This window comes from Eleutherodactylus coqui, chromosome 10, assembly GCF_035609145.1.
Source record: "Eleutherodactylus coqui strain aEleCoq1 chromosome 10, aEleCoq1.hap1, whole genome shotgun sequence".
Lineage (NCBI taxonomy): Eukaryota > Metazoa > Chordata > Amphibia > Anura > Eleutherodactylidae > Eleutherodactylus > Eleutherodactylus coqui.
In genome coordinates this window covers 84,380,200-84,401,232 of record NC_089846.1, presented here as the reverse complement: position 1 = coordinate 84,401,232, position 21,033 = coordinate 84,380,200, and positions in this window count along the sequence as shown.

The window sequence follows — 21,033 nt, the reverse complement described above, 5'->3', positions numbered from 1 at the left end:
GCTTTAATGCAGGTGGGCAAAAAATTAATTGGATTACACTGTAGGCGAGGGCCCCAAAAAATTGGTGTACCAACAGTACTAATGTACCTCAGAAAAATTGCCCATGCCCAACCAAGAGGGCAGGTGAAACCCATTAATCGCTTTGGTTAATGTGGCTTAATTTGTAACTAGGCCTGGAGGAAGCCCAGTTAAAATAAAAATTGGTTCAGGCGCAAGTTTCAACGCTTTAATGAGCATTGAAACGTATAAAAATTGTTTACAAAAATTATATGACTGAGGCTTGTGGGCCTAAGAAAAATTGCCCGTTCGGCGTGATTACGTGAGGTTTCAGGAGGAGGAGCAGGAGGAGGAGGATGAATATAATACACAGATTGATGAAGCTAAAAGGTCCCCGTTTTTTATGGTGATAGAGAACGATGCTTCCATCCGCGGGTGCAGCCTACGTATTGCTTAGGTATCGCTGCTGTCCGCTGGTGGAGAAGAAAAGTCTGGGGAAATCCAGGCTTTGTTCATCTTTATGAGTGTAAGCCTGTCGGCACTGTCGGTTGACAGGCGGGTACGCTTATCTGTGATGATTTCCCCAGCCGCACTAAACACCCTCTCTGACAAGACGCTAGCCGCAGGACAAGCAAGCACCTCCAGGGCATAGAGCGCGAGTTCAGGCCACGTGTCCAGCTTCGACACCCAGTAGTTGTAGGGGGCAGAGGCGTCACGGAGGACGGTCGTGCAATCGGCTACGTACTCCCTCACCATCCTTTTACAGTGCTCCTGCCGACTCAGCCTTGACTGGGGAGCGGTGACACAGTCTTGCTGGGGAGCCAGAAAGCTGTCAAAGGCCTTAGAGAGTTTTCCCCTGCCTATGCTGTACATGCTGCCTGATCTCCGCGCCTCCCCTGCTACCTGGCCCTCGGAACTGCGCCTTCTGCCACTAGCGCTGTCGGATGGGAATTTTACCATCAGCTTGTCCGCTAGGGTCCTGTGGTATAGCATCATTCTCGAACCCCTTTCCTCTTCGGGAATGAGAGTGGAAAGGTTCTCCTTATACCGTGGATCGAGCAGTGTGTACACCCAGTAATCCGTAGTGGCCAGAATGCGTGTAACGCGAGGGTCATGAGAAAGGCATCCTAACATGAAGTCAGCCATGTGTACCAGGGTACCTGTACGCAACACATGGCTGTCCCCACTAGGTAGATCACTTTCAGGATCCTCCTCCTCCTCCTCCTCCTCAGGCCATACACGCTGAAAGGATGACAGGCAAGCAGCATGGGTACCGTCAGCAGTGGGCCAAGCTGTCTCTTCCCCCTCCTCCTCATGCTCCTCCACCTCCTCCTCCTCCTCCTCCTCAACGGGCTGAGATATAGACAGGAGGGTGCTCTGACTATCCAGCGACATACTGTCTTCCCCCGCCTCCGTTTCCGAGCGCAAAGCGTCTGCCTTTATGCTTTGCAGGGAACTTCTCAAGATGCATAGCAGAGGAATGGTGACGCTAATGATTGCAGCATCGCCGCTCACCATCTGGGTAGACTCCTCAAAGTTTCCAAGGACCTGGCAGATGTCTGCCAACCAGGCTCACTCTTCTGTAAAGAATTGAGGAGGCTGACTCCCACTGCGCCGCCCATGTTGGAGTTGGTATTTCACTATAGCTCTACGCTGCTCATAGAGCCTGGCCAACATGTGGAGCGTAGAGTTCCACCGCGTGGGCACGTCGCACAGCAGTTGGTGCACTGGCAGATGAAACCGATGTTGCAGGGTGCGCAGGGTGGCAGCGTCCGTGTGGGAGTTGCGGAAATGTGCGCAGAGCCGGCGCACCTTTCCGAGCAGGTCTGATAAGCGTGGGTAGCTTTTCAGAAAGCGCTGAACCACCAAATTAAAGACATGGGCCAGGCATGGCACGTGCGTGAGGCTGCCGAGCTGCAGAGCCGCCACCAGGTTACGGTCGTTGTCACACACGACCATGCCCGGTTGGAGGCTCAGCGGCGCAAGCCAGCGGTCGGTCTGCTCTGTCAGACCCTGCAGCAGTTCGTGGGCCGTGGGCCTCTTCTCTCCTAAGCTGAGTAGTTTCAGCACGGCCTGCTGACGCTTGCCCACTGCTGTGCTGCCATGCCGCGTGACACCGACTGCTGGCGACGTGCTGCTGCTGACACATCTTGATTGTGAGACAGAGGTTGCGGAGTAGGAGGAGGATGAGGAGGGTGGTTTAATGGAGGAAGCATACACCGCCGCAGATACCACCACCGAGCTGGGGTCCGCAATTCTGGGGGTGGGTAGGACGTGAGCGGTCCCAGGCTCTGACTCTGTCCCAGCCTCCACTAAATTCACCCAATGTGCAGTCAGGGAGATATAGTGGCCCTGCCCGCCTGTGCTTGTCTACGTGTCGGTTGTTAAGTGGACCTTGGCACTAACCGCGTTGGTGAGGGCGCGTACAATGTTGCGGGAGACGTGGTCGTGCAGGGCTGGGATGGCACATCGGGAAAAGTAGTGGCGACTGGGAACCGAGTAGCGCGGGGCCGCCGCCGCCATCATGCTTTTGAAAGCCTCCGTTTCCACAAGCCTATACGGCAGCATCTCTAGGCTGATCAATTTGGCTAGGTGCACGTTTAACGCTTGAGCGTGCGGGTGCGTGGCGGCGTACTTGCGCTTGCGCTCAAGCCCTTGCGCTAGCGACGGCTGGACGCTGCGCTGAGAGACATTGGTGGATGGGGCCGAGGACAGCGGAGGTGAGGGTGTGGGTGCAGGCCAGGAGACGGTAGTGCCTGTGTCCTGAGAGGGGGTTTGGATCTCAGTGGCAGGTTGGGGCACAGGGGGAGTGGCATTGGTGCAAACCGGAGGCGGTGAACGGCCTTCGTCCCACCTTGTGGGGTGCTTGGCCATCATATGCCTGCGCATACTGGTGGTGGTGGCTCCCCGGCTGATCTTGGCGTGACAAAGGTTGCACCCCACTGTTCGTCGGTCGTCTGCACTCTCAGTGAAAAACTGCCAGACCTTTGAGCACCTCGGCCTCTGCAGGGTGGCATGGCGCGAGGGGGCGCTTTGGGAAACAGTTGGTGGATTATTCGGTCTGGCCCTGCCTCTACCCCTGGCCACCGCACTGGCTCTTCCAACCTGCCCTGCTGCTGCACTTGCCTCCCCCTCTGAAGACCTGTCCTCAGTAGGCTTAGCAAACCAGGTGGGGTCAGACACCTCATCGTCCTGCTGCTCTTCCTCCGAATCCTCTGTGCGCTCCTTTCTCGGACTTACTCCAATTACTACTACCTGAGTGATAGACAACTGTGTCTCATCGTCATCGTCCTCCTCACCTACTGAAAGCTCTTGAGACAGTTGCCGGAAGTCCCCAGCCTCATCCCTCGGACCCTGGGAACTTTCCAAAGGTTGGGCATCGATCACGACAAACTCCTCCGGTGGGAGAGGAACCATTGCTGGCCATTCTGGGCAGGGGCCCGGGAACAGTTCCTGGGAGTCTGCCTGCTCCTCAGAATGTGTCATTGTAATGCAGTGAGGAGGCTGGGAGGAAGGAGGAGCAGCAGCCAGAGGATTCAGAGTTGCAGCAGTGGACGGCGCAGAACTCTGGGTGGTCGATAGATTGCTGGATGCACTTTCTACCATCCACGACAGGACCTGCTCACACTGCTCATTTTCTAATAAAGGTCTACCGCGTGGACCCATTAATTGTGAGATGAATGTGGGGACGCCAGAAACGTGCCTCTCTCCTAATCCCGCAGCAGTCAGCTGCGATACACCTGGGTCAGGAGCTCGGCCTGTGCCCACACCCTGACTTGGGCCTCCGCGTCCTCGGCCGCGTCCACGTCCTCTAGGCCTACCCCTACCCCTCAGCATGGTGTATTACCATTAGTGCAGAAACAGAACGCTGTAATTAAATGTGCCGCTTATTGGCCTGTGGTTGGAGGCTGACTTCGCTTACGGAACGCACAGCAGAGCCAGGAAAGAATTTTGCGCAAGCCTGCTGTAACACTTAGCTGGCTGCGTATTAATTAGGACTACTACCCCCAGCAGAGACGCAGTACAGTCAGGACGGTCACAGGCAGCCCAAATATATTTTTTTGTCCCAAATTTTTTTGGAAAAGCCCACTGCCTATATAGACAGTATACGTCTTTCACCTTTTTCACTGTCCCTGCCTCAGCACTACTGGCCCTGGACTATGTAAAATTACTGCAGACTGCTTCCCTCTGGACAGGATGACAGCAGTGATGTAACGGCCAACGCAGAGCCAGGAAAGAATTTTGCGCAAGCCTGCTGTAACACTTAGCTGGCTGTGTATTAATTAGGACTACTACCCCCAGCAGAGATGCAGTACACTCAGGACGGTCACAGACAGCCCAAATAGAATGTTTTTTCCCAAATTTTTTTGGAAAAGCCCACTGCCAATATAGACAGTATACGTCTTTCACCTTTTTCACTGTCCCTGCCTCAGCACTACTAGCCCTGGACTATGTAAAATTACTGCAGACTGTTTCCCTCTGGACAGGATGACAGCGGTGATGTAACGGCCAACGCAGGGCCAGGAAGGAATTTTGTGCAAGCCTGCTGTAACACTTAGCTGGCTGTGTATTAATTAGGACTACTACCCCCAGCAGAGACGCAGTACACTCAGGACGGTCACAGGCAGCCCAAATAGAATGTTTTTTCCCAAATTTTTTTGGAAAAGCCCACTGCCAATATAGACAGTATACGTCTTTCACCTTTTTCACTGTCCCTGCCTCAGCACTACTAGCCCTGGACTATGTAAAATTACTGCAGACTGTTTCCCTCTGGACAGGATGACGGCGGTGATGTAACGGCCAACGCAGAGCCAGTAAGGAATTTTGCGCAAGCCTGCTGTAACACTTAGCTGGCTGTGTATTAATTAGGACTACTACCCCCAGCAGAGACGTAGTACACTCAGGACGATCACAGGCAGCCCAAATAGAATGTTTTTTCCAAATTTTTTTTGGAAAAGCCCACTGCCTATATAGACAGTATACGTCTTTCACCTTTTTCACTGTCCCTGCCTCAGCACTACTGGCCCTATGCTATGTAAAATTACTGCAGACTGAGGACGCAATGCTCTGCACGGCCGATATACAAAAAAAAAAAAAAAGTGCAACACTGCAAAAAGCAGCCTCAACAGTACTGCACATGGTCAGATGTGGCCCTAAGAAGGACCATTGGGGTTCTTGAAGCCTAAAATAACTCCTAACACTCTCCCTATAGCAACTCCAGCAAGACAGCACTTTCCCTGAACTATGTCAGAATGCATCTGTGGCGAGCCGCGGGAGGGGCCGTTTTATATACTCAGGTGACACCTGATCTCGCCAGCCACTCACTGCAGGGGGGTGGTATAGGGCTTGAACGTCGCAGGGGGAAGTTGTAATGCCTTCCCTGTCTTTCTATTGGCCAGAAAAGTGCGCTAACGTCTCAGAGATGAAAGTGAAAGTAACTCGAACATCGCGTGGTACTCGTCTCGAGTAACGAGCATCTCGAACACGCTAATACTCGATCAAGTATCAAGTTCGGACGAGTACGTTCGCTCATCTCTAGTAATTATATTATTGGACATAGGGGGCTGTATTATAGTAGTTATATTCTTGTACATAGGGGGCAGTATTATAGTAGTTATATTCTTGTATATAGGAGGCAGTATTATAGTAGTTATATTCTTGTACATAGGAGCAGTATTATAGTAGTTATATTCTTGTACACGGGGAGCAGTATTATAGTAGTCATATTCTTGTACATAGGGGGCCGTATTATAGTAGTTATATCCTTGTACATAGGAGCAGTATTATAGTTGTTATATTCTTGTACATAGGGAGCAGTATTATAGTAGTTATATTCTTGGACATAGGAGGTACTATTATGGTAGTTATATTCTTGTACATAGGCGGCAGTATTATAGTAGTTATATTCTTGTACATAAGGGTCAGTATTATAGTAGTTATATTCTTGTACATAGGAAACAGTATTAGAGTAAGTATATTCTTGTACATAGGGGGCTCTATTGGAGTAGTTATATTCTTGTACATATGGAGCAGTATTATAATAGTTATATTCTTGTACATAAGGGTCAGTATTATAGTAGTTATATATTTGTACATAGGGAGCAGTATTATAGTAGTTATACTCTTGTATATAGGGGGTTGTATCATAGTTGTTATCTTCTTGTACATAGGAGCAGTATTATAGTAGTTATATTCCTGTACATAGGGGGCAGTATCATAGTTGTTATATTCTTGTACATAGGAGCAGGATTATAGTAGTTATATTCTTGTACATAGGAGCAGTATTATAATAGATATATACTTGTATATAGGAGACAGTATTATAGTAGATATATTCCTGTACATAGGAGCAGTATTATAGTAGCTATATTCTTCTACATAGGGAACAGTATTATAGTAGTTATATTCTTGTACATAGGAGCAGTATTATAATAGTTATATTCTTGTATATAGGAGGCAGTATTTTAGTAGTTATATTCTTGTACATAGGAGGCAGCATTATAGTAGTTATATTGTTGTACATAGAGGGAAGTATTAAAGTAATTATATTCTTGTACATATGGGGCAGTAATATGGTAGTTGTATGCTTGTACAAAGGGAGCAGTATTATAGTAATTATATTCTTGTACATAGGAGGCAGTATTATAGTAGTTATATTCTTGTACATAGTGGGCAGTATTATAGTAGTTATATTATTGTACATAGGAGCAGTATTATAGTAGTTATATTCCTGTACATAGGGGGCAGTATCATAGTTGTTATATTCTTGTACATAGGAGCAGTATTATAGTAGTTATATTATTGTACATAGGAGCAGTATTATAGTATATTCTTGTACATAGGAGGCAGTATTATAGTAGTTATATTCTTGTACATAGGAGGCAGTATTATAGTAGTTATATTTTTGTACATAGGAGCAGTATTATAATAGATATATTCTTGTATATAGGAGACAGTATTATAGTAGATATATTCTTGTACATAGGAGCAGTATTATAGTAGTAATATTCTTGTACATAGGAGCAGTATTATAGTAGTTATATTCTTCTACATAGGGAACAGTATTATAGTAGTTATATTCTTGTACATAGGAGCAGTATTATAATAGTTATATTCTTGTATATAGGAGGCAGCATTATAGTAGTTATATTGTTGTACATAGGGGGAAGTATTAAAGTAATTATATTCTTGTACATATGGGGCAGTAATATGGTAGTTGTATGCTTGTACAAAGGGAGCAGTATTATAGTAATTATATTCTTGTACATAGGAGCAGTATTATAGTAGTTATATTCTTGTACATAGTGGGCAGTATTATAGTAGTTATATTATTGTACACAGGAGGCAGTATTATAGTAGTTATATTCTTGTACATAGGGGGTAGTATTATAGTAGTTATATTCTTGTACATAGGAACAGTATTATAGTAGTTATATGTTTGTACATAGGGGGCAGTATTATCGTAGTTATATTCTTGTACATAAGGGGCAGTATTATAGTAGTTATATTCTTGTACACAGGGTACAGTATCATAGTAGTTATATTCTTGTACATTGCGGGCAGCATTATACCGTATATACCGGCGTATAAGGCGACGGGGCGTATAAGACGACCCCCCAACTGTCACCTTATACGCCGGTATACAGTGGAGAAAAAAAAAAAAATCATTACTCACCTCCCACGGCGTTCTGTCGCGCTCCGGCAGGATGTCGCTCGCTCCGGCAGGCTGTCGCTCGCTCCTCGTCCCCGGCGCAGCATAGCTTTCTGAATGCGGGGCTTGAAATCCCCGCTTCCAGAAAGCTAATACACACGCCGGCAGCCATGACATCATTGAATGGCTGTGATTGGCTAAGGCGCACGTGGCTTCAGCCAATCACACTATTCAATGACATCATTGAATGGGTGTGATTGCTAACACGTGCGCCTTCAGCCAATCACAGCCATTCAATGCTGTCATGGCTGCCGGCGTGTGTATTAGCTTTCTGGAAGCGGGGATTTCAAGCCCCGCATTCAGAAAGCTATGCTGCGCCGGGGACGAGGAGCGAGCGACATCCTGCCGGAGCGCGACAGAACGCCGGGGGAGGTGAGTAATAATTTTTTTTTTTTTACACTTTTTTTTTTTTTGTATTACCGGCGCATAAGACGACCCCCGACTGCAGAGCAGATTTTTCGGGGTTCAAAAGTCGTCTTATACGCCGGTATATACGGTAGTACGGTAGTTATATTCCTGTACATGTTACATTTTGTAATAGTTAAATAGAAGATTGTAAATTACTTATATATTTTTTTTACTAATCTTTCTAATCAGAATGTTCCCCTCCCATCTGCATTGCTGCCTTCTGACAAAACATCTTTCATATCGTATGTTTGTCAACCATATGAGCAATTTACCAAGTTGCATAACTTAAAAATAAAAGACTAATTTACACCTTAATCTGATATCAGGATGACAGTAATTCATTTGATTATAAATACAATTATGATATGGAAATGTCTTGCAGCTGATATGATAATGTGCCAAGCAGGGATGATGGGAAATCTCAGAACCTCAAAATAAACATATTAGCATTAAAATATGTTCTATACTCATGGATTAAAAATAACGTATAGTATGACAGGTTGTGTCCGACCAGCAAGGAGAAACATTTTGCTTTATCAAGTGGCGATGAATGAATCAGTCCTTCTCACTAACTCGTTCTTCACCATTTACTGTAATTTTTTTGCAATATATGTATCATAAAGACAACTTGATTGAAGCAATAATCAATTTATTTTTTATGAATTTCATTTCCATAGATTTCCACAGATAACTGGAGAGTCTGTAGACTCATGAATAGGGCACATCTGTATGCTTACTTATGCATGAATAGCATTAGACTTCTTATTGTCATGTGATCATTCTGGCTATGAGTATATACTGTCCATAGACATATCTCCTGTAGACATCTAGAAATCTAGCCATTCGAAAAAGAAAAAGTGTGCTGAGCAACACTGAAGTGGGAGGTGTGGACTAGGAATAGAGTGGGGATCTGAAGATGATCCGTATTGGAACTGTGCGAATAGGTTCTGCTGGCCTAGTATGCTGTCAAGGGCAATACAAGCCTGCTGCCTTTGGCCATTTACACCCCCTTGTTAGCCACCAGAGGTTATTCTTTGTTGATTCATTGGACTAAGAATAAAGGATGTACTGCTATATGTTCTACTCAGTGCCTGATGAAGAGGTCTGCACACTTAGAAACGTTTTGACTGCTGGTTTTGCTAAAATAAAGTACTTCTTCACATCATTCACTCCACTCTTATTCCAAAGGAGACAGCCTAAGGTTCTTTTACACCCTCCATCTTAGCCTGGCAGCACAGCAGGCTTGGGCAGTTAATGGATTGAAATGTAGCCTGTTAAATCTTCATCTTGTATTAGGAATGTGATAACTCAGGGCAAGTAATGACTTCTGCTATTTTCCTGGCAAGACTCAAACAGACCTGTTGCTGGAGCGTTTATACATTATCATTCACAATTGGTTGTATTTGCTGAAATATCTGTCTGTGGTTATTTTTGTGAAAAGTCAAATGTATTAATCACAGCATTGGTCAACTGACCCAACATGCAACAATATGTGTTTGAAGTTATTACTCAGGCTGGACCACTATCATGTATGTAACCCACTGAAAGTTCATCTAGATGTCTCCAAGCTCATGGTATACAGCTTCTTGCGCCATACACGGTATTCTGATGGTACTTTTGATGGTGGTAGTAAGTCAAAATTAATCTAGATGTAGTAAATCTTGAAGAATGTGACCTTTTATCCAAGGGTTTCCAAAGCTCATCTAAATTGGGATATGTGGGTAATTCAATCACCTAATTGGCATGAACCATACTGAGGAAGGAGGTAATAAGAAAGCAGTTAATAGGGTTGTTCTGCTTTATTAAAAAAGTTTGATTTCTTTTCAGAAACAATGTCACTCTTGTTTATGTGGTTTGTCAAGTATTTCGGCATAGCCCCATTCCACTGAATGGGACTCTATTATAATAATGGGCACAGCCTATGGACAAGGATGGCAATGTTCTGGAAAAAAAAACAAGACAGACCCTATTTTCTAATCCCAGACAACTCTTTTATCACTCACATCCTCCAATAAGCTGAACATGAAGAGGTGGAAACTGTCCTCAAAATATCAATTTTAATTGAGTTGTTTGTGAATTATTATGCCACTATAACTGTATTGTGACCTCACTGCATAGATACAGGAGTGCAACATTTTAGTCACACCTGGATCCTGGGACCCAAAAGTTCAGTTTTTTCCCTTTTAACCATTAGCCTGACTAGGCATGTATCTATGTACTGAGGTTCATTTGTGCTGTATTATTGTTCTGAGCCTAGTTCTGGTGCTGTAATTATGTCGTGAGCTTGGTTCTCGTATTGCATGTATGTACTGAGGTTGCTTAATGCTGTATTTATGTTATGAGCTTAGTCCTGGTGCTGTACTGAACTTGGTTCTGGAGCTGTATCTATGAAGTGTGTGTGGTTCTGGTGTTTTATCTATGTACTGAGTTTGGTTCTGTGAATGTATTTATGTACTGAGCTTGGCTCTGGTACCGTATTTATGCTATGAGCTTGATTCGGGTGTCGTATTTATGTTATAAGTTTGGTTTTGTTTCAGCATTTATTCACTGGTCTTGTGTAGGTATGCTGCTATCAGCACGATAGCACAAGCAGAATACAGGCAGACTCAATATTACTGTAATATATTTTTTTTTTCTTATGACACCAAAGAAAATTCTGCAGTGGGTTCCATCTAACCTAAGGCCAGCATTGCTTCTTTACACAGTACATGGAGAACAAATGATTCATACTTCTTTAACTCTGTATAGCACACATAGAGACATAACATTAGCATAGAGAGCAATAGCACAGACTTGCTTAAAGGGGTTGTCCCGCGGCGAAATTATTATTTTTTTTCTATATACCCCCACATTGTGCCCCGTTAAAAACAATCCCTTTGTTATTTAAAAAAAAAATCGCTTACCTGCATTCCCGTTCGGGCAGTTTCTTCTTTTCTTCTTTTAAAGATGGCCGCCGGTCCTTTCCCAAGGATGCACCGCGGTTTTCTCCCACGGTGCACCGCTGGTCTTCTCCCATGGTGCACTGTGGATTATTTTCTCCTGTCTTGTGTTCCACTGCCGATTACAGCCACCTAATTGGCTGATCGGCACCACGTGACGGAGGCGGAGCTACGATGACGATGCGCAGACCTGCTCTCCGGCGCGAGCACGCCGGAGCGGCCCCATTCAACAGAGCAGAAGACCGAACAGCGCAAGCGCGTCTAAAGAAGCCAGAAGATGCAGAAATTAGTCGGAGCCATGGAGACGAGGACGCCAGCAACGGAGTGGGTAAGTGTATAACTTCTGTATGGCTCATATTTAATGCACGATGTATATTACAAAGTGCATTAATATGGCCATACAGAAGTGTATAACCCCACTTGGTTTCACGGGACAACCCCTTTAAATACCATTGTAGTACTTGTCATCAAGGTAGAATTAACTCAAAAGGTTTCTTTTGATGAAGCAATATTAAAGATTGCCCATGGAAAAAATGGAAAATGTGTTTTGTGACTGATGAATCTCTGACTAGCTTGGGTTCTAGTTGTTTTGTACATGCATAATAGCTTATAAAGGCATCCAAAAAAGTAATAAGCTAAAAAATACTTGCAAGTATGACTGCTCCTTCCTGACCTGATACTCATGGGTAGGTATTGTTTATATTTGAATTGGAGGGGCAGATATGTGCACCATCTCAGCATGCAGGCAGCCATACTACCAAATAAGGGAGCCAGTTACACCTGTGGAGGACACTGATGAGTCAGCCACTCACACAGCCTCCTAATATAGAGAGTGGTGGCTGCCTGGTGTACTCTGTGAAGGAGTATACACCAAGCAGCCACCCCCTCTTTATAGGAGGTTGTGTGAGTGGCTGTCTCATCGGTGTCCTCCACAGGTGTAACTAGCTCCCTCATTTGGCAGTTTGGCTGCCTGCATGCTGAGGTGGTGCAGATACCTGCCCTCCTGTATCAGTAAGTATATGGCTATTTTTAGTGATGGTTTGTTTTTACATTTCCCTTTCTGTGATACATATACATGATATTACACTGATGGGCAGTCTGTATTCTGTTTGTGCAGAAATCAACAAGCATATCCACCCAAGAACAGCTCAGTGAATAAATACTGCAGCCAGGGGCGTAACTAGGGGGCCCATAAGGCCTCTCTTCTCCATATAGGGAGCCCAGTACTATGAATAAAGCATTATAGTTGGGGGCCCTGTTATAGATTTTGCATTGGGCCCCAGAAGCTTCAAGTTACACCTCTGGTACCAGCACCAGAATCACGTTCATAATATAACATAAATACAGCATCAGAACCAACTCAGTACATAATATGGCACCAGAACCAAGCTCTTTCTATGGAATAACAATGTATACAATGTTATTCCGTATAATAAAAAGGTATTCCGAGGCATACATGATGAGGGCCAAGAGTTTATCCTCCTCCCCTCTGATGTTTCAAGACACTGGAAGGAAGAAGCCAGAGCCAGAAGCAGGATGATTCATCTACCTTCATAAAATGCTGCCACACACAAGGAAGAAGATCATCTGGCTGTCTAGAATTAAGGAGAGGTGATCATCCCTGCCCTAAATCAGTCAGTGCCCCCTTCAAGCTGGTACCCTGTGCGACCACACGCACATACATAGCTAAGGCCAGCAATGACAAGGGCCCAGAAATTATACCTCTGCATCATCCTATTGACAGAAGTCATAGCACCAGCTATTATTCCGTCCCACCATCTCTATTCGAAATTGGTCGTTTTTCTTTTTTTTGTTTTGCATAGGATGCAACAGAAACAATGAAGATATGTAGATCCCCCTTCTGTAGTATGATGACTTGTGTTCTCCCACAATGCAGTGCATGGAAAACACATTTAGCTTTTTCATCTTTTATCTTGTAATGGAACAAGGAAAGAAGATGACGGGGAAGTACTTATCCCAGAGACCATGAATACAAGATCCATTGTCCGGCTTCCCATCTCAAACTGTGGCTGTTCTCCCGGCCTGCGAGTGAAGCTGGAGGGGGCTTATAGATCACACATTGTTCTCTGGTGAATTGCTTTCGAGTAGAAAGTAAAAGTTCCCATTGTGAAGAAGATTGTTTCTGATTAATATGTTGGAATTACTGGTGGAAGGAGAAGGAGAAAAAAAGCTAATTACAAATAGAAACACATTTGTCTGCCATTTGGAGAATTGATGATGGGAATTCTGCTACACATCAGCTTAGAGAAGGAGAGATAAAAATCTTTTCACACAGCTACAAAGCTGAACCGCACGGAGAGATCCACCTCATACAATTAAAAATGGCTTATTAAATTGATCGTTCTTCGGCGCAAGCCGACTCTCTGGGAGAAATCTTCCATTACAGCGCCAGTGGGGTTTATTCCAAACAATAACTTACATTTCCAATGAAGAAGAAGCTGATGTAGATTGTCAATGTCATCTATAAAGGGTTAAAAGCGTGATTCTTCTGGGTTAGAACAAATTCACCTACATAGCAAAGTCTAACAGAATTTAGGATAGTAGCCATATCAACTAGACATGAGCGAGCATACTCACTAAGGGCAATTACTCGAGCGAGCATTGCCCTTAGCGAGTACCTTCCCGCTCGGAAGAAAAGATTCGGCTGCCGGCTGCGGGCAGGGATCGGCGGGGGAGAGCGGGGAGGAACGGAGGGGAGATCTCTCTCTCCCTCTCCCCCCCCCCCCCCCGCTCCCCCCTGCTCACTGCCGCAACTCACCTCTCACCCACTCCAGCAGCCGAACCTTTTCTTCTGAGCGGGCAGGTACTCGCTAAGGGCAATGCTCGCTCGAGTAATTGTCCTTAGCGAGTATGCTCGCTCAGCTCTAATATTAACCCCTTAGTGACACGGCCTACTTTGGGCCTGAGGACAAAACGATTTTTATGGGTTTTTCATCTCTACTTTTCAAAAGCCATAACTTTTTTTTATTTTTCAGTCAACTTGGCCATTTGAGGGCTTGTTTTTTGCGTGCCGAACTGTAGTTTTTATTGGTACCATTTTTGGGGGTACATATAATGTATTATATAACTTTTTAAAAAAATCTTTGGCGGATGGGGAGAAAAGAAATCAATTTTTTTTACAGCGTTAATCATATAGTATAAATGGCATCATACATTTTTGCAGGTTGGTACGATTATGACAACACCCAAATTATATTTTTTGGAGATTTTTGCACATTTTTGTTGGAAAATATTTTTTTCTTGCATCGCTGCATGCAAAGCCCTATAACTTTTTTTATTTTTCATGGACGGAGCTCAGTGAGGGCTTGTTTTTTGCGTGATCAGCTGTAGTTTCTACTGGTACTATTCTGGGCAACCGGACATCATAAAGGTGTATTTATCACTTTTATTGTATTTAAGGAGATGAAATGAACAAAAAAACATATTGGCTCTGTTTTATCGACACAAGATAAAAAGTGTATTCTGTTTATTGTATGGGTCATCATGGATGTGACAATAGCCAGCGTGTATGTGGGGTTTTAATTTTTTGCCCTAAATGGGCTAATTGGCTTCTGCCTATTGCGGCTTTTTGCCTTACAACAAGGGGGATAAAACAGGCTGAACTAGATGGACATTGTCTTCATTCAGCCCAACATACTATGTTGCTATGTTATGTCCCTGTGGGACTTAAACCTGCGATCCTATGATCACACATATAATACATTGCAGTACTTCTGTACTATCATGCATTATTACTTTTCACAGCGATCACAGGCCACGGCAGACCTAAGGGTCATCTATAGAGATGAGCGAGCACCAAAATGCTCGGGTGCTCGTTATTCGGGACGAACTTTTCGCGATGCTCGAGGGTTCGTTTCGAGTAACGAACCCCATTGAAGTCAATGGGCGACATGAGCATTTTTGTATTTCGCCGATGCTCGCTAAGGTTTCCTTGTGTGAAAATCTGGGCAATTCAAGAAAGTGATGGGAACGACACAGCAACGGATAGGGCAGGCGAGGGGCTACATGTTGGGCTGCATCTCAAGTTCACAGGTCCCACTATTAAGCCACAATAGCAGCAAGAGTGCCCCCCCCCCCTCCCAAAAACTTTTACTTCTGAAAAGCCCTCATTAGCATGGCATACCTTAGCTAAGCACCACACTACCTCCAACAAAGCACAATCACTGCCTGCATGACACTCCACTGCCACTTCTCCTGTGTTACATGCTGCCCAACCGCCCCCCCTCCCCCCCACAGCGCACACCTAAGTGTCCCTGCGCAGCCTTCAGCTGCCCTCATGCCACACCACCCTCATGTCTATTTAGAAGTGCGTTTGCCATGACGAGGAACCACAGGCACACACTGCAGAGGGTTGGCACGGCTAGGCAGCGACCCTCTTTAAAAGGGGCGGGGCGAAAGCCCACAATGCTGTACAGAAGCAATGAGAAATAGAATCCTGTGCCACCGCCATCAGGAGCTGCACACGTGGGCATAGCAATGGGGAACCTATGTGCCACACACTATTCATTCTGTCAAGGTGTCTGCATGCCCCAGTCAGACCGCGGTTTTTAATTCATAGACACAGGCAGGTACAACTCCCTATTGTGAAGTCCCTGTGGACCCACAGCATGGGTGGCTCCCTGGAACCCACCGGCGGTACATAAAAATATCCCATTGCATTGCCCAACACAGCTGAGGTAGTAATGTCGTGCTTAATGCAGGTGGGCTTCGGCCCACACTGCATGCCCCAGTCAGACTGGGGTTCTTAACAAGTGGAAACAGATGCATTTATAATTCCCTGTGGACCCACAGCATGGGTGGGTGCCAGGAAGCCACCGGCGGTACATAGAAATATCCCATTGCATTGCCCAACACAGCTGAGGTAGTAATGTCGTGCTTAATACAGGTGGGCTTCGGCCCACACTGCATGCCCCAGTCAGACTGGGGTTCTTTACAAGTGGACAGATGTAGGTTAAACTCCGTGTGCACCTACAGCATGGGTGGCTCCCTGGAACCCACCGGCGATACACAAAAATATCCCATTGCATTGCCCAACACAGCGGATGTAACGTCAGCTGTAATGCAGGTGGGCTAAAAATTCATTTGATTACACTGTAGGCGAGGGCCCACAAAAATTGCTGTATCAACAGTACTAATGTACATCCAAAAAATTGGCCATGCCCAACCAAGATGGCAGGTGAAACCCATTAATCGCTTTGGTTAATGTGGCTTAAGTGGTAACTAGGCCTGGAGGCAGCCCAGTTTAACGAAAAATTGGTTCAAGTTAAAGTTTCAACGCTTTTAAGAGCATTGAAACATATAAAAATTGTTTAGAAAAATTATGAGTGAGCCTTGTGGCCCTAAGAAAAATTGCCCGTTCAGCGTGATTACGTGAGGTTTCAGGAGGAGGAGCAGGAATATTAGACACAGATTGATGAAGCAGAAATGTCCCCGTTTTGGATGGTGAGAGAGAACGTAGCTTCCATCCGCGGGTGCAGCCTACGTATTGCTTACGTATCGCTGCTGTCTGCTGGTGGAGAAGAGAAGTCTGGGGAAATCCAGGCTTTGTTCATCTTGATGAGTGTAAGCCTGTCGGCACTGTCGTTTGACAGGTGGGTACGCTTATCCGTGATGATTCCCCCAGCCACACTAAACACACTCTCTGACAAGACGCTAGCCGCAGGACAAGCAAGCACCTCCAGGGCATACAGCGCGAGTTCAGGCCACGTGTCCAGCTTCGACACCCAGTAGTTGTAGGGGGCAGAGGCGTCACGGAGGACGGTTGTGCGATTAGCTACGTACTCCCTCACCATCCTTTTACAGTGCTCCCGCCGACTCAGCCTTGACTGGGGAGCGGTGACACAGTCTTGCTGGGGAGCCATAAAGCTGGCAAAGGCCTTGGGGAATGTTCCCCTGCCTGCGCTGTACATGCTGCCTGATCTCAGCGCCTCCCCTGCTACCTGGCCCTCGGAACTGCGCCTTCTGCCACTAGCGCTGTCGGATGGGAAGTTTACCATCAGTTTGTCCACCAGCGCCCTGTGGTATAGCAACACTCTCGAACCCCTTTCCTCTTCGGGAATGAGAGTGGAAAGGTTCGCCTTATAGCGTGGGTCGAGCAGTGTGTACACCCAGTAATCCGTAGTGGCCAGAATGCGTGTAACGCGAGGGTTACGAGAAAGGCATCCTAACATGAAGTCAGCCATGTGTGCCAGGGTACCTGTACACAACACATGGCTGTCTTCACTAGGAAGATCACTTTCAGGATCCTCCTCCTCCTCCTCTTCCTCCTCCTCAGGCCATACACGCTGAAAGGATGACAGCCCAGCAGCATGTGTACCCTCACCAGTGGGCCAAGCTGTCTCTTCCCCCTCCTCCTCATCCTCCTCATGCTCCTCCTCCTCCTCAACGCGCTGAGATATAGACAGGTGGGTGCTCTGACTATCCAGCGACATACTGTCTTCCCCCGGCGCTGTTTCCGAGCGCAAAGCGTCTGCCTTTATGCTTTGCAGGGAACTTCTCAAGATATAGCAGAGGAATGGTGACGCTAATGATTGCAGCATCGCCGCTCACCACCTGGGTACACTCCTCAAATTTTCCAAGTACCTGGCAGATGGCTGCCAACCAGGGCCACTCTTCTGTAAATAATTGAGGAGGCTGACTCCCACTGCGCCGCGCAAGTTGGAGTTGGTATTCCACTATAGCTCTACGCTGCTCATAGAGTCTGGCCAACATGTGGAGCGTAGAGTTCCACTGTGTGGGCACGTCGCACAGCAGTTGGTGCACTGGCAGATTAAACCTATGTTGCAGTGTCCGCAGGGTGGCAGCGTGCGTGTGGGATTTGCGGAAATGTGCGCAGAGCTGGCGCACCTTTCCGAGCAGGTATGACAAGTGGGGGTAGCTTTTCAGAAAGCGCTGAACCACCAAATTAAACACATGGGCCAGGCATGGCACGTGCGTGAGGCTGCCGAGCTGCAGAGCCGCCACCAGCTTACGGCCGTTGTCACACACGACCATGCCCGGTTGGAGGCTCAGCGGCGCAAGCCAGCGGTCGGTCTGCTCTGTCAGACCCTGCAGCAGTTCGTGGGCCGTGTGCCTCTTCTCTCCTAAGCTGAGTAGTTTCAGCACGGCCTGCTGACGCTTGCCCACCGCTGTGCTGCCACGCCGCGTGACACCGACTGCTGGCGACGTGCTGCTGACACATCTTGATTGCGAGACAGAGGTTGCGTTGGAGGAGGAGGAAGGTGCTTTAGTGGAGGAAGCATACACCGCCGCAGATACCACCACCGAGCTGTGGCCCGCAATTCTGGGGGTGGGTAGGACGTGAGCGGTCCCAGGCTCTGACTCTGTCCCAGCCTCCACTAAATTCACCCAATGTGCCGTCAGGGAGATATAGTGGCCCTGCCCGCCTGTGCTTGTCCACGTGTCCGTTGTTAAGTGGACCTTGGCAGTAACCGCGTTGGTGAGGGCGCGTACAATGTTGCGGGAGACGTGGTCGTGCAGGGCTGGGACGGCACATCGGGAAAAGTAGTGGCGACTGGGAACCGAGAAGCGCGGGGTAGCCGCCGCCATCATGCTTTTGAAAGCCTCAGTTTCCACAAGCCTATACGGCAGCATCTCTAGGCTGATCAATTTTGCAATGTGCACGTTTAACGCTTGAGCGTGCGGGTGCGTGGCGTCGTAGTTGCGCTTGCGCTCAAACTGTGGCACTAGCGACGTCTGGACGCTGCGCTGAGAGACATTGCTGGATGGGGCCGAGGACAGCGGAGGTGAGGGTGTGGGTGCAGGGCAGGAGACGGTAGTGTCTGTGTCCTCAGAGGGGGGTTGGATCTCAGTGGCAGGTTGGGGCACAGGGGGAGAGGCAGTGGTGCAAACCGGAGGCGGTGAACGGGCATCGTCCCACCTTGTGGGGTGCTTGGCCATCATATGCCTGCGCATGCTGTTGGTGGTGCCTCCCCAGCTGATCTTGGCGCGACAAAGGTTGCACACCACTGTTCGTCGGTCGTCAGGCGTCTCTGTGAAAAACTGCCACACCGTAGAGCACCTTGACCTCTGCAGGGTGGCATGGCGCGAGGGGGCGCTTTGGGAAACAGTTGGTGGATTATTCGGTCTGGCCCTGCCTCTACCCCTGGCCACCGCACTGGCTCGGCCTGTGCCCACACCCTCACTTGGCCCTCCGCGTCCTCGGCCGCGTCCACATCCTCTAGGCCTACCCCTACCCCTCAGCATGCTGTATTACCAGTGATTTGATTTCCCAGGCAGGAAAGAAATTGGCGCAAGGCTGCACTCAACCGTAGCTGGTTGCGTCTGATTTTTGTACGTTGTCCACGCAGCACACACGTACACGGAGACCTTAGGACTGACACAGGCTGGCCAAATATAATTTTTTGTCCTTTTTAGCAAAGGGAAGCACCCACTGGGTATATTCAATGAACAAGAAGTTTAATATCTGTGGTGTGGCCCTCAAAAAGTGTCACACAACTATAGTGTAGCAGAGTTATTAACTCTAGCAGAGCAGGTATTTGCCAGTCAGGAAAGACAATGGCGCAAGCCTGCAGTAAACCGTAGCTGGTTGCGTCTGATTTTTGTACGTTGTCCACGCAGCACACACGTACACGGAGACCTTAGGACTGACACAAGCAGGCCAAATATAATTTCTTTTCCTTTATTGCAAAGGGAAGGACCCACTGCGTATATTCAATGAACAATAACTTTTAGAACTGTAGTGTGGCCCTGAAAAAGTGACACACAACTTTAGTGTAGCAGAGTTATTAACTCTAGCAGAGCAGGTATTTGCCAGTCAGGAAAGACAATGGCGCAAGCCTGCAGTAAACTGTAGCTGGTTGCGTCTGATTTTTGTACGTTGCCCACGCAGCACACACGTACACGGAGACCTTAGGACTGACACAGGCTGGCCAAATATAATTTTTTGTCCTTTTTAGCAAAGGGAAGGACCCACTGCGTATATTCAATGAACAATAACTGTGTTGTGGCCCTGCCTACACAATTCTGTCCCTGTAGTATCAATGGAGGGTGCAATGCTCTGCACAGACGATTTTTAGAAAAAAAAAAAAATGCAACACTGCTAACAGCAGCCAGCACAGTACTGCACACGCTTAAATTTGGCCCTAGAAAGGACCGTTGAGGTTCTTGAAGGCTGCACTCACTCCTAACACTCTCCCTGCCTATACACCACTTCTGTCCCTAATGCCGGGTGCAATGCTCTGCACTGCCGATTTTAAGAAAAAAAAAAAACACTGCTAGCAGCAGCCTGCACACAGGTAGATGTGGCCCTAAGAAGGACCGTTGGGGTTCTTGAAGCCTACATTGACTCCTAACGCTCTCCCTACAGCAGCACCAGCACGATAGTACTTTCCCTCAGCTAACTCACAAGGCATGTGTGGCGAGCCGCGGGAGGGGCCGACTTTTATACTCGGGTGACATCAGATCTCCCCAGCCACTCACAGCAGGGGGGTGGTATAGGGCTTGAACGTCACAGGGGGAAGTTGTAATGCCTTCCCTGTCTTTCAATTGGCCAGAAAAGCGCGCTAACGTCTCAGAGAGGAAACTGAAAGTAACCAGAACACCGCGTGGTGCTCGTTAAGAGTAACGAGCATCCCGAACACCCTAATATTCGCACGAATATCAAGCTCGGACGAGTACGTTCGCTCATCTCTAGTCATCTACGATAGCACTCCCTCTGTGAACATTTTACATGCCACTATCAACTGTTCCAGCGGGAGATCAGCTTTCAGTCACAGCCATCTCCCGCTGCAGATGGTGCTGGCTCAGCTTCCCAGTCCATGCTATGTATAGGATGTGAGTTTATGTCCATTTCCAGGTACACGTTTGCAGCCAGGATGTACATTTACGTCCTAAAGCGGGACGAGGTTAAAGGGAATCTACAACCTATATATATGTTTTTACTAACTAAAACCAGATAATGAAACATTGTATTTTCTGATGGCAGATTATTTCTTC